The sequence below is a fragment of the Rhinolophus ferrumequinum genome, chromosome 11, assembly GCF_004115265.2.
Source record: "Rhinolophus ferrumequinum isolate MPI-CBG mRhiFer1 chromosome 11, mRhiFer1_v1.p, whole genome shotgun sequence".
In the NCBI taxonomy this organism is placed as follows: Eukaryota; Metazoa; Chordata; class Mammalia; order Chiroptera; family Rhinolophidae; genus Rhinolophus; species Rhinolophus ferrumequinum.
Genome location: NC_046294.1, coordinates 70,366,420 through 70,381,222, shown reverse-complemented (window position 1 = coordinate 70,381,222; position 14,803 = coordinate 70,366,420). Strand labels below are relative to the sequence as shown.

Sequence of the window (14,803 nt, the reverse complement as noted above, 5' to 3'; positions counted from 1 at the left end):
GGGTTGTTTGAAACTTGAGATATCCTGGACTGTGCCTAGGACTGCCACTTCCTGTTGTAGCCATAGGAATTCACTATAGGCTCTTATCCCTTAGAAAACAAAAACAACAAAAAACAAAAAACGGAACTAACTACACTATATTGAAAGCCTCTACCAGCCTAGATGCTGGCTGAAAGCAAAGGGATTAAGAAATGAGTAGAGAAAGAAGTTATAAATTGTAAGTGAAGTTTTCTGAAATGAAGACTGTAATAGCCATCTTCTTTTCCTTGTACTGGTTTGTATATAACTATTAAATAACTTGGGCCCTTTCATTTCTTCTGATGTTTTATAGAGAGAGTGTAGTGGGCAGGTAACTTTCTAATGTACTTTATTAGAGGATGAATAAACCTTCACCTTAAGGTGGACAGATTGAGTGGCAGAATTTTCTCTCGGCTCCTCCTTTTAGGGAGATGGTGAGTCCATTTTCATTTGTATAAGAGATATTTGTACTATGTTGGTATAAAACATCATCATTGCTAACTGTTACTTTTGAGGAATCGTTGAATTAGGAAAAGCATGTGTATGGATGTTGAAAAACCAAAAGGATATGGTACATTAGTGCTCCACATCCATTTTACCTTCATTTAAGTGTGTCTTCCTGTGCTAAAGAAGATGGAGAGACAAAACCATATTTCTAAAACTCCGTTGCCGTTAGGGGTCTGAATATGTTTTAGGCTCAGCTTGTCAGATGCACATGCCTAACATTTGAATGCAGAAGTGAGATGGAGGTTGGCAGGCATACTAATGGAGTCATTATTTTTCCTTCTTTTCCCTGTTGTGGCAGCATTAATGAATGACTCACTGTCTAACCATTAGCTTTATGGGAGTCAAGAAGCAGAGCACAGGACATCCATTTTGTTGGCGCAAATCACAGTAAGCATGGTAAAATTCTGGAACTGACAACAATAGCAGAGGCCTCCAGATTTACAGTAGCTTCCTGAATGTGGTGCCATCCCGATCATGGCTCCTAACCATGGCAGTGGGGTATGCTTCTGGAGCTGGTGGCTTCCTGCTTTTAGAAGACATCAGTGTCTTCCTTTGTGGCTTGATCCTATAGTTTGGCTTTAATAGTCATTCTTAAAAGATCATCCTGAAGTCTGTTAATTTAACTCAATAATTCTGTCAACTATTTAATACCTATAATAAAATGCTTTTTACTTAAACTAGTTAGAACAATTCAGTTCTTTTTAACTGAACCCTGCCTGATACATCTACACAGATCTCTCTCTCTATATATAAACTGATATATATATATATATATATATATATATATATATATATATATATATATATATATACGTGTATGGCTGATATAATAATCAAATTCCTATTTCACAGTCCTGTCTCTTCACAGAGTTGAACTGGCATACAGCTGAGTGACTGAACTTCAGAAATTTGTTTAATGAAGCTGGAATCCTCTAACACTGTCTTTTATAAGATGCTGGCCCCATTATTCCCAATTCTGAGAACTAGCTTATCTTGTTTAATCTCTGAGCATGTTTTTAACTGAAGAAATCTAACTTATTTTGAAATTACAAATGGGTGAAGATGTTGTTGGATGAACAAATATATCTTCCTCTCCAGTGATATATCTCATTTCCAGTTCTCTGTTTGAATTTTCTTCAATTGGTTAGATTATTTTAGACTAATTAAATATATATATTCGAGGGAGTTGAATTTGATGATATTCAACAAATTACAGGTTTTGATACAAATACAAATTTCAATATAAATTCTGGACTCCTAAATATTGAGTATTTAATGTTCTGATCAATCGCCACAAACTTAAACATCCTGAGTAAAAGATCAAATATGTCCGAAGTAACAGCGAGAAAAAAAGAAATTCTAGCAGCATCAGCTAAAAGCTACAAGAAAATATTAAAAAATTCACACATTATTTCTTTCTAGCATGTAAACCAAAACAAACAAACAAAAAAAAGGAGGGTGAGGAATTATTACCTGCACAATTAAATGATAATTATTTATTTTAATTTATTATTTTTTTAATGGAGAGGGTAAAACAGAATAAAAATCTTGGAATTTAATATAGTGCTTCTTTAGTGATTATTAAATTGCAATTGAGTTAATATAGTATTCATAAGTCACACACACCTTCTAAAGTTGAAACTTCTTTTTCATTCAAGTGTTTTCCCCATGATTCAGTTTCTATCCTGATGACAGATTTCATCCACTCATAAACTTGGAACTCTATATGAGATCATTTGACATGAGACTAAAAACGTTTAAAAAAGATATAAATATCTAAAACTAGAATTGTAGATAACCTACTATTTTATTACCCTCATACAATTGCTTTTTTTTGGTGTGTGTATCTCTTCGTACATTTTTATTTCATATGTTTACTATAATTATGTGCCTATAATTTTTTGTCCTAGTTTATTCTCTAATATTATAGTTACATACAAATATATTCCCATTTTTTAAAGCAATGTTCTATGATATGCCTTGTATACCAAATATTATTTAACCATTGTTCTATTTAACCATTGTGGAAGATTTAGGTAGCTTCCAACTTTTGCTTTTTTAATTAAAATGTTGGCATGAATATCTTCATGTATGAGGTATATCATTTTCCACATATTGGATTAATTCCCCAGAATAGAATCCAGACAGGAGATTATAGGGTCCAAAGTTATGCAAATTTTTATGGTTTTTTTTTTTGATACAAAAACGCCACACTGGTTTTCAAATAGTTTGTACTAATTTTCACTTCCAACAAAAGTTTTTGAGTCTAAGATATACCATACTATTTCAAGCTCTAGGCAGATTATGGATTTGAAGCCAAAGGCCTGTATTTCAATCTTCTATTTGATATCCGTAAACTGAATACAATGGGGCAAGTTACTTAACCACTGAACCACTATATTCTTATTATAAAACAGGTAAACTACTACTTCCTTCAGTTTTAAGAATAATTTTTAGCTCTCCTGTTGTCACTCAACTTGCTGTTTTAATATTTCTGATTTTTGTTATTTGTAAGTCTAATAGTTTTTTTTTGCTGTCCGTCATATTGTTTTTATTTCTGATTTTGTCTTTCAAGATAATTTTTATTTAAAATTATAATAATATGTAATTAGTGGCAGGCAGGAAGCATGAATTGAGTCAGCCAACACCTCTAAGAGTGTAGATTTGAATCTAAATATACAGACTGGCTCTTCTCAGTAGTTAACCCATTTATCCAAAGTTGATTTTCCAGGATAATAACAGTTTTAACTGTAAAGATAGTCTATTTGTCCGGTATGACGATTCTAAGATATTCAGGGCACACACAATCCAGTTCCGTTACATGAAATTACAGCCTCTAAAACCCATGACTTCTGCCATACGCAGTTGATGGTTACTAGATGAGTTGTGAACTTTCCTCTACTTCTCAGTCTTCACTTAGTCATATCTATCATCTATCTATCTATCTATCTATCTATCTATCTATCTATCTATCTATCTATTATCTATCTATCTATCTCCCATTGGATACCCTATCCAATTTTTGTTGCCTGTTAGATTTAAAAAATACAACTCTTTTCCTAACTCCTGTAGTCACTTATTTCTATATCTTTAATTGCACTCAATGATCACTGTTCATTCAATACTGTACTCTTTGAATCTAATAAACATAGCTCTATTTTTTGCTATTATTTATGTTACAAAAGCGAAATCTTATTTTAGTACCATTGGAACTGATTTATTCTTTCTGCTAGGGAGCTTAGAGTTTTTTGTTTAAATAATCAAAATGCATATTGAAATGTAAATATTTCACCAGCGTTTGAGTTCTTAAAATTTATTAATTAAATTATTTATTCAAAAAATTTTTTGAATATGTACTATTTACCAAGCTCTGTGCCTGAAGCCTTTTGGGGATAAATGGTGAGTCAAAGAAGACATAGTATAGGCAGAACACAGAGGAGTGAAACTATTCTGTACAATACTAGAATGGTTGTTATAAGTCATTATACATTTGTCAAAACCATTAGAATGTACAACACTAAAAATGAACCCTATTAAACACCAGAGTTTCAGTGGTAATGATTTGTCAATTTAGGTTCATCAGGCATCAGAAATGTACCCCTCAGGTGGGCTATGCTGAGAGTGGTGGAAATGGTAATTGTGTGGGGATGGGGTATGTGGGAACTCTTTCTACTTTCTGCTCAATTTTTCTGTGTTCCTAAAACTGTTTTAAAAAAAGTTTCTTAATCGAAAACAATAATAGCAAAATAGCCATTGACTGAATAGTCATGCAAATGTGAAATTGCAGTTCTGACAAGCTACCTACTTCTGAGATCTACAGAGTAGGAGAGGACTCAGTGGAGAGAGGCTGGTCAGGGAGGGCTACACTAAGAGACAGGAGAACTTTGAGGGAGGGAGGAGTAGGAGCTAAGCAGGCAAAGAGGGAGGGAAGGCAGAGGAGTAATGTGTGTTCTCTGGAGAGGAGGACAGAGGATGTACATGTGGGCCTGAAAAAAGTCCAGTCAGGCTGAGGTGGTAGATGAGGCTCAATCTGACGCTAGAGAAAAAGGATGGGGCCAGATCTTTTGGTGGGTGTGTACATGGGACATGATCAAATTTGTGTTTTGAAAGAAACACACAGCAGTCAATTTATTATTTTTTTGGTACACAAATCAAACCACTTCTTTGCTGAAAATTCTCCATTTTGCACTTATAATCAATTCCAAAATTTTAACCATGGCTTGTTAAGGTCCTACTTAATATGGTCTTCGTGTACATGTCTAACGTTATATTATATATCTTCTCACTTTGTTCTCCACCTTTTAGCAGAATGGGCCTGAAATATTCAATCACATTCCTTATTTAGAGCTTTTGAACATTTTTTTAATAAGAGTTTACTTGAAGCAAACAGACAAAATAAGCCAGGGAGCAAGATCTCAGTTCAAATGTAGAGAATTTGTAGATCTACAAATTCAAAAGTACAGCCTTTGAATTTATGATGCCGACTGCCTGGAAGCTCTTTTCACAGCTCTTATTTATTCCCCAAATGGCTATCTCCTTTTCACCTATGGTGCAGCTTAACCAAGAAGCCTCATTTGGCCACTTCACTAAAGAAGCCTCCTTCCCAGAGTCACTCTGTTTTATATTATTCTGAATTTTATTGTTATTATTACTTGTATTCATCACTATATGAAACCATCCTAATTTATCTGTTTAATTGTTTATGTTGGTACCTAGAAGTACTCTAATAGTTTTAGTGAATAAATAAATGTTTGCAATATGGAGAAAGATAGGAAAGGGGCTGGAGTAGATACAGAGAGCAATTAGGAGGCATTGCCAGAGTCTAGGTAAGAAATGAGGGTAGGTGGACATGGAGACAGGTATGGAGTCAAGTATTGAGAAGATAAAATCAACACACTTTGATGATAGATTAGTTATGGGCATGACAAAGAGAGGGGGTTGTTAAGATTTTACTATTTCTTGAAACTCTGGGATTTCTGTATTTTCAATGTAGGGATTTTTTTGTTGTTGTTACTTTTGGTTTTTGGATTGTTGTTCACTTTGGATTTTTTTCTTTATTGTCATCACTGCTTTAGCTCCACATATTCTGTCTTCCTGGAAGGTATCTACTGTTTGTGGATCAGATTTCTTTTGTCCTTCATGTCTACCATCTTGTCTACCACCATAAAATAAAATTTCCTTATTCATTTACTTTGCATTCTGGGATTACTTCTCAAGTTTGTACTCTGAAGCACTGGTTTAAATATTTAGTAGTATAAAATTTACATTTTATTGCTTCTAATGAATATTTTATTTTAGTTACTTGGGCTTTGATTTTACTGCATTATCTGCATATCCTGGGTCACTATTTAAACATAGAAGAACAATTCTATTTTTTCTCATGATATCTAGGAACATTTGTTTAAATTTTTCCTTCTGATTTATAAGAAAATCTCTTATAGGGGAAGACATTTATACTGAACCTTATCATGTGTTTTCCTTCTTTTAAAGTGTTTTCTTCTGTTTAATCATCCTTGGTTCTTACCTAACTGATCTTTAAGAGTGTTCTGAAAAGGAACTGAAGGTTTATTTAAATGGGCGGACATCTATCTTTAAACTGTGTCTCCTAGACCAGTGTGCAGGTAGATGCCAGATTATTGGTTGTTTGTACAAGCCTCTACTCATATTTTCCAAGCAATACAAAAAAAAAAAAAAAAAAAAAAAGAAAAAAGGAAATCTACCCAGGCCTGAGCTGGGAGGCAATGCTTCATGTATGACTACAGTTTGTTTCATTGAAGAAAAATGTAAAAGAGAAGGAGGCTATTTCATTGTTTGCTTGAAACTAGAAAATGGGATTTTGAGGCTGGGTCATTGCGCAAGATGAAAGGAAAAACAAAAACCTAGAAAATTCGACTAACGACTTTGTTTCATACCCCTCATTGTGATTGTAATAGGATTCTCTCTTCTGTCATGGTTTCACGGTTACTTTAAGGGAAATTAAGAAAAGCTGGTTTTATGTGTTTCCATTCAATTCGTTGCCATTCCTAAATTGAAAAGTTGTAAATAATGTAAACTGAGGAGTTGAAGGCAGACATTTCATTATTAGCCTGCTTTCTCTAGTAATTCCTCACCTTCAGACAAAGTTCAAAACACTATAACCTTTTCCCTATGAATACTTACATTGCCTTTTACACTCCTCCTACGTACACCTAAATTTAGCCCGGTCCTTCTACTGAGAGTTTCAAAATCCTATATATAGGGAGCACATTTCCCAGGGAAGATGAATTTGTTTTGGTCAGAAAAGTCTCTGTTAAGTTAATCTCCAGCTTCCTAATCTCCTGAGTTTAGCACTACGCACAGTTATTCAATTGGCTATTCACAATCAATATTCTGTGATATGCTGGCAGTCAGTATTATTAGATCACATGCATATTAGTTGCTTTGTGCCCAGAGTTAATTTTACTCGAAAGAATGCAATTTAATGAAGCAAATAAAATAAATAAACCATACTTAGTTAAACTTCTGAATATTGATGAGGCAATTCAACAGTGATTAGAGGCTATGAAGTAAGGAAGTTAAAATGCAGCAGGAATATAATAATGAATATAATTCACTGAATAAATTTGTATTTATTTGTCTTAGAAACTGTCACCACTATCAAAATAAAATATACTGAAGAAGACTGTCTATAAATATAATGGAATTTGTTCTTAATACATGTAGTTCACTGTAAGTCTTTTACAAATGTTCTCCTCCTTTCTTCACCTTCTTTACTTAAATCATCTAAAATATAGCATACTGAATAGAGAAAATTCTGGGAGTATTTCATTATAACTAATATACTTACATATGTTTTGCAAGATGAACTGTAAATATAATAGTCTCTTAATACATACTAATTAAATGAAAGAATAAATGTTTTGATGTGAAAGTTAACACTTAGGTAGAAGAATATTAATGTTTTAAAAAATCATTATGTACTTAACCATATTATATGGTTTACTCTATATAAGGTGCTAGGAATGCAGAGTTTGGAGATGTATAGTTTTCGTGTATACATGAGAGAAGACAAAAAGTCAAAAATCAGTGATATAGCCATCTCAAGGAATCTGAAAAAGAATAATACATTTTAAAGCCAAATAAACCAGAAAAAAAAGGTATAATAAAAGTAGGAGCAATGCTTAATGAATAGAAAAGAATAATGGAATAAAGTAAATGAATAAAACCAAAGTCAATTCTTTAAAAGACCAAAAAGATTGTAAATCTCTTTTGACTAGGAGTGATAAAAAGAGAGGAAGAATGGAGAAGACGGAGAGGACATACAAATTATTGATAACAAGGAAAAAAATACCACAGATCTTAGGGATATTACAAAGACAATGATAGAAATTGTGGCTCAGTAAAGTGGTCATGCCAATCCTTCCCTAGATGAGAACTAAAAAACTTTGGCAAGCATCCAAAAGCAGACAGAAAGACAGAAGCTGGAGAATTTACTCTTGAAAATCAACAGGTAAGTTTGTGGCGTTTTTGTTGAAAATATGACTATGGTGCCAGGAGACGTAGCCTTACCGGCGGGAGTAGCAAAGGATGAAGTACAGTGTAAGAAAGAGCAGTTGGAAACCTAAGAGGGAAGTACAAGAAGAGAACCGCAGACCCAAAATCTGAGTATAAATTCTGCTCAGATTCTTGGCTGAATGATAAACTGTGCTTGCCCCAGGAGAAACACTGGGATCCAGGTAAAAATGTAGGCAGTGACCAAGATAAATCTACCTTTAAAAGAGCTGCACTGAGTGGGATTTTTGAGTGTCCTGCTTTTTAAACAGAGTGCATTCTTCAACGTGTATGTTTTAGGAAGTAGAAAAGTGGCAATTTTAAAAAGCATATACTTCAGAGAGTTGTTATGAAATATGTTTGATGAAATGATATAATGGCTGAGACTCACTTCAAAATAATACAGGAATATTGATTAAGTGGAGTTATATGTAAAACAGATAATTCATTAGTTCACAATTATTGAAGGTGAGTGTTGAGCACATAGAAATCTAGTGTACTTTTCTGTATATTTCATATAGGTTTAAGTATTTCATAATACCAAGTTAAAGAAATAAAATATAAATTAAAAACAAAAATTACAGTTACAATAGAAAAAAAACAGAACAGGATCTTGGGTGGTGAACACACAATGCGATATATAAATTATGTATTACAGAATTGTACACTTGAAACCTAAATAATTTTACTAACCAATGTTACCCCAATAAATTTAATAAAAATTGAAAAAAAAAAAAGACAAAAAGCTCAACCTGATTCCAAAAACTAGCAAAACCAATCAGAAGTCGAGATACTGTTTTTTGGGGAGGTAAGAATAAGGATAGTGATAACTGTAGGAGACAAGGGTAGGTCTCTAATTTTTAGTACTGTTTTGTTTCATGACCTGGATTGTGGTTACACAGGTATGTTTACTTTGTAGTAGTAGTTCATTGAGTACACGTATGGTTTGTGTGCATTTCTGCATGCAGATAAAAACAAAGTCTTGCTCTTTTGAAAATAAAGTCTCAGCCATTTAGTAATTAGCAATTAGTCAATTAGCCATTGGTATTTTTATAATGTTAAGTGTGTCTTTCATAAAGCTTTCTTTTTCTTTTTGTATTCAAGTACTTTATAAAAGTTCTCTCTTTCTTAGTATAATAAACAAGACCATGTCTACATCCATCTGTTCAACACTCATTGAGTTAGTATCTTTATGCCACAAGTACATTGTCAGTTGGTTAGGATATAAATCCAGCCCTCAAAAGGAAAAACAGTCTGTTTAATTTGGTAATTCTTAAATAGGTCATTCTAACAGAATGTCAACAAAATGTCCCAAGTATTTGTAGAATTAAATGAGTTGATGTCTACATTTGTGATTTCATTTTTTTTTTTTTTTTTGATTGGATGCTCTCTGTGTGCCAATGTGTAGTATGCGATAGTGAGTGAGATTGTGGGTGGACATATGATGAGCTGGGATGACTGAGTTTAGGAATGAGAAAACTCCTGTCTAGCGATGGTACAGTAAATTCACATTTGTATCAAAGAATGAAAAAACGGGAAATATTTCTGAATATGATAAAAAATATCATCAATATCCTTTTGGTTCTTTATGTGGATAAAACAATATATTCAGGCAAATATCCTAATATTTTTAAAAATAAAATGGTTTACTTAAAATTTAGAGGAAAACATTTGAAAAGTGGTTTGGGTTACAGAAGCAATGTATCTAGAAGTAAATGACGCAGGAACTCAGTAAATTGAGTAATAAATTGCTTTCTAAAAGAACTCTACAGAGGTACCTTTCAACAGGACAGGGGAAGGAACAGGTTAAGAAACTGAAATGGTACTTCTTCAATTTCCTTTTGATCTTCTGATTTTTGAAAAACATAAATTGAATTAGCTTCCCAGTCTATGAAAATAACCCAAGGAGGAAATCTAATGATAGGAACATGAAAGTTATTTGATTTAAATAAGAGTGTACAGAATTCTAGAAAAAGGAAGGGTAGAATTGGCATCTTATTTTGTTCTTACTGTTTAGTTTTTTATATTTTTATTTTTATATGGTTATAATAAAAAGCCAAAGAGAATCTGTTAAACAACTGCTACCCACACACCATATGGACAATAAAACAGCCTTTGTTTTAGTCTTTTGGTGACTGGCTTCATTTCAGCTTCTTTTACATTTTTCACACACACACACGCACACACACACACACTCACACACACACCACCCTCTCACCCACTGATACACAAATTAAATGCAATCTGCCTAGTATGAGTTATTGTCAGACATTAGACAGGTCCATTTGTTTTTGTTTCCTGTTTTGATGATTATAGAGTCAAATCATAAAATAGAAACAATCTTGTCTCTTTTCCCCTTAAGAAATCCTCATTACAACTTATTTTATAGAGCAAAACACAACTGGTGTCTTTTCTGTGCAATCAATAAGTGGAAATGGCTTTAGTGACAGGTCTAAAATGAGCTTCTGAGTTACATATCCTCTGGAAGGTCTAAAATAAACACATGCAAGTCTTTAGCACAGCCCAGGAAAAGGAGTCATAGGAGTGCGTTTTAGTGAGAATTATAGAATGGGACACGTTGGTTTGTCTTTGGTTCCTCTTAATCATAAACACAAAAAGTTTGAAATTGAAGTGAGACACTGTGTACTTGTCCCCCTGCTACAAAAATACACTGTCACTTACTGTTGAAATGATTTCAGCTATGAAAAAGACAGTGTTAATAATACTCTTACAAAAAGCCACACAGTAAATACAGGCACCATAAACTTGGTAATTATGGAGCATTTTGTTTTACAGGCAAAATATACAACATAATATTAAAAAAAATATGCCTAGAAAACTTTTCCTTTTTATTGTATTTAGTAACTAAATATTTTCTTGATTTATTATTTTATTTAGGAAAATTGAGAACATTTTAGAGAAACAAGCATGTGCTCATGAAACAGAAACTTATAGCCGTATAGGGAATTGACATGGGTTTATTCTCACTGATGTTTGTTCATAGTATAAGGATGCTAAGTAATCCCGGGGTAATTATGGACACAAGAGTTGTATTGTTCAAATGTCTTTCTCTCTTTCTTTTATTTAAATTTCCCATAAACATCTTCAATATTAGAATGAAGGCAGGGACTAGATCTTCTTAATATTTGCATTTCCTTTGTGTAGCACAGTGCCTGAGATACTTAATAAATGCTTGATGAACGAAGGAATGAAAACATGAATCATCTCACATCCCATTATCACACAGTTACCTTCATTGTTATTCCCGATCTGGGAAAATCAAAGAAGAGATGATGAAATTTGGCCTTATCTTTCTTTACTCTCTTTTGTCGCCAGACTGGCATCTGCACTGATTTTGTATGCACATCAAAATCCTAGTGTTCTCAAAAAACATTGAGGGTCTCTGCTCTAGGATTCAGGAATTACCATTCACAGGACATTTAATGCTGGTGGCATCATAAATTCAAAACTGAACCTAATAATTTACTTTCATGGGCTAATGACATGAATGGCAATCCAGATGGGCAGTCATGGTTATTCATAAATCAGACTTTCAATAAATATAGCTCATTTTCAATTTTTCAATCATACTGCTTGTCATGAGCTAGAAATTTCACATACCTCAATGTCAAGGCATTCTATATTTAGTTTCTGCACCATGAAATCTCAAGCTACTTACACGTAAGTGACTGAAATTCTCAAAGGGGTGGTTCTAAACGAATGTCAACAAAATTGTTCAAATGTTTGTAAAATACAACAAGATGGATTGGTGTCCACATTTGTGATTTCAGATTCTATCTTACTTCCTCAGTAGTCACTTTTGTGAGGTAGTGCTAGACTTGTAGGAAGCCATCTTAAAAGCTGTTGAAAAGAAAAGACCACATTTTTTTCTTTTCATACCAAAGTCCTAATCTAGCCTAATCGTGACATTTAGAAAAGCCCACGGGTGAACCTACTTAGAAATGAAAAGGGATATTACTAAAATGTCCTGAAGCCCCTTACCATTAAAGTCATTTTCTTGTAGGCTATAGACTGTCATCATTCTGACCCTGTCTTTATGCAAAGCTATTCCTACCATCTCAATTGCAATGACCATTCTATGAGATAGAGCAATTAGTCAATTTAATAACAAAAAACAGTTTGTTTTGAATTTATTCATTAATGTATGTGAAAGTGTTTAGTTGCAGATGAACATAGTTTATGTCAAAATGCTTGGTTCATTCCTTCTTAAACCAATTAAGATGTAAGGAGTTTTCCTTGCAAAAGATATAAATGACAAATGTAAATAGATTATTAACAGATTAGTATTAGGGAAAGCCTGCTACTGAGATCTCTACTGCTGCCCAATAAGGGCTGGCTATATCAGGAACAAAAATGTCAAGACCAAGTCATCGAGCAAAAGGAAATACCAAGATTTAGGTCAAGACCTCAGGTTAGGATTATAAAATAAAATTAAAACAAGAACAGAAACAAAAGAAATAAATTGAAATAGAGTTTCCCTGGTTAGAATGTGAATTTCATAAAGGCAAGGACTTTCTCTATCTTACTTATTGTTTAACTTCACACACTGCATCAAAACATAGCAGGCATTCAATAAATATTAGCTGAAAGAGTAAATGAATGAATAATAAATGTGATTCAGACAAAACACACAGAAAGTCAGATCAGGGACACACAAGATCTGAATTTGACTGCCAATCCAATTTTTTTGGTAAATGGCACCACAATATCAGAGTTCGGCTGCGAGTCAATTGAGCGGCTGTCAGAGCGAGAACTGGACAGAGAGCTCAATGATAGGGACCTGGATGGGGAAGTTCAGCTAAGGATGTAAGAGCCTGAAGGTCGATACTGTCCTTGATGATGTTTCTCTTCTCTCTTAAGGGCCCCTGATGAAGGGTAGCCTCCAATTAGAACAGAAAATACAAAGGTTTCAGAGTTAAGTGAACAAAATATAGGTTCAAGTTTGATCATGTATTAAGGAGAATGCACTGAGGTGCTATCTAGTTAATACTAGTTGAGTATGTACTTAATATATCCTAGCAGGAAATAAATCTGTGCGTATGACTTCGGAAATGATTTCTTATTTCTCAGTTACCTCCTCTATTTTTCCAGGTATGTCAAGGGAGTTTTCTCATATAAAAGTCTCTTCTTGACTTCTTGTAACTGCTTTTATCTGAGGCTAAAGTAGTTTTTCTGCAGTGGTCAATTAGACTCACTTATTATAATCATTGACAGGTGCAAAAACATATTTAGATGGTGAGTCAGACTCTTAATTTTTTCTGATACCAACATTGGAGAACTGTGATTCTCACATACTTTTATCAAAACACCTGGGTATCCTGTCAAGAGACTTAGATGAAGCCACAACAAAAAAAGCTGTTGTTGGGCTGAGAGCTCCAAATTGAGGTTCTCTCTTCCCAAATTATTGCCACTAATCACAATTTAGATAGCAGTGGTATTCTTTGGGGTATGAGATGTCTACAACCCAAAGTAACTAAATTGATAACAGAAGGGATGTTGATTACCTATTTGATTACAGAAGGTTTTTGAAGATTACCAGTAGCTTCTGAATCCAATCGGTGCTTTTCTGCCTTGCTCTCACTGGATCGTTTAGCAATTTTAAACATAGTTTACCATTTTCTTCTTTTTGATCAGCAATTTTAATTTCTTTGATACCTCTTGTACCTGGTCCTCCCTGTACCAAACTGATTTCTCCTTGTCAATCTCATGCTGAATCCTCCTCTTCAGCTAAATATCTAAATGTGTAAATGCTGAGGTATTAAGTCATAGCTCTGTGCACCCCCTCTGCCATTCCTCTTCCTATCCTCTCCTTTCCTCTTCTCTCTTCCAGAAATTTGTTCTTAGGTGCTTTCATCTAGTAGAATGGCCTTAAACATCACCTATATGACTGCTACCTTTACGTCTTCAGCCATGATCTCTTAGACTCCAAACTCATATGTCCTATTGCTTATCTGACTTATTCTCTTAGATTTCTAATAGGAATCTCAAATTTAAGTTAGCCAAAACAATATTTTTCATTTCCCACCTTCAAATCTGTTCTGTTTCTAGGTTTTCCTCTTTTTTTGGTGAACGACACCACCATCCATTTGACCAAGCCAGTGATGTAGAAACATCATTTCCCTTCCTTCCACATTTGATCAGTTAGCAAATCCTGCCAGACCTGCCTCTAAAATATGTCTACTTCCCCCCTACTCCACTATTAAGACCTTAGACTAAGTCACCATCATTTCTTACTTGGATTATTGCAGTAACCTCCTAACTTCTACACCTGACCTTTCTCCCTTCTTTCTTCATGAAGACAGCCAAAGTGATGCTTTAAAAAAAATGTAAACCAGACATTGTCACTCTTCTAAAACTGCCCCAATGGCTTTTCAGGGCATTTAAAATAAAATACAAACTCTTTCTGTAATCTGCATATCGCTAAAAAATATACTCTGTGCCCACCTAACTCTCTGACTATTTTTAATTCATTACTCACCAAGGCCCACGTGCTCCACTTCCTTCTGTTCCTTAATGTACAACCAAGTGTGTTGTACCTTTGAACTTCTATATGTATAGTTATCTAAGTTTATTTTACTTCCTTGTTTATTTTTTTATTTATCTTTCCCCATTAGAATGCAATATTTTTAAAAGTAGAACCTTTGCTATCTTATTCAGACCTTTCAATTCAGGAAAAAAGGAGAGGTGGCCCAAAAACACCATCTCCACTATTTTCAAAATGGCACAT

General features: G+C 33.8%; 1 protein-coding gene across 1 annotated transcript in view; it reads right to left on the bottom strand.

The window, feature by feature from the left end:
* Nucleotides 1-14,803, bottom strand: part of CNTN5 (contactin 5) — a 1,273,287-nt gene that overhangs the window by 14,524 nt on the left and 1,243,960 nt on the right.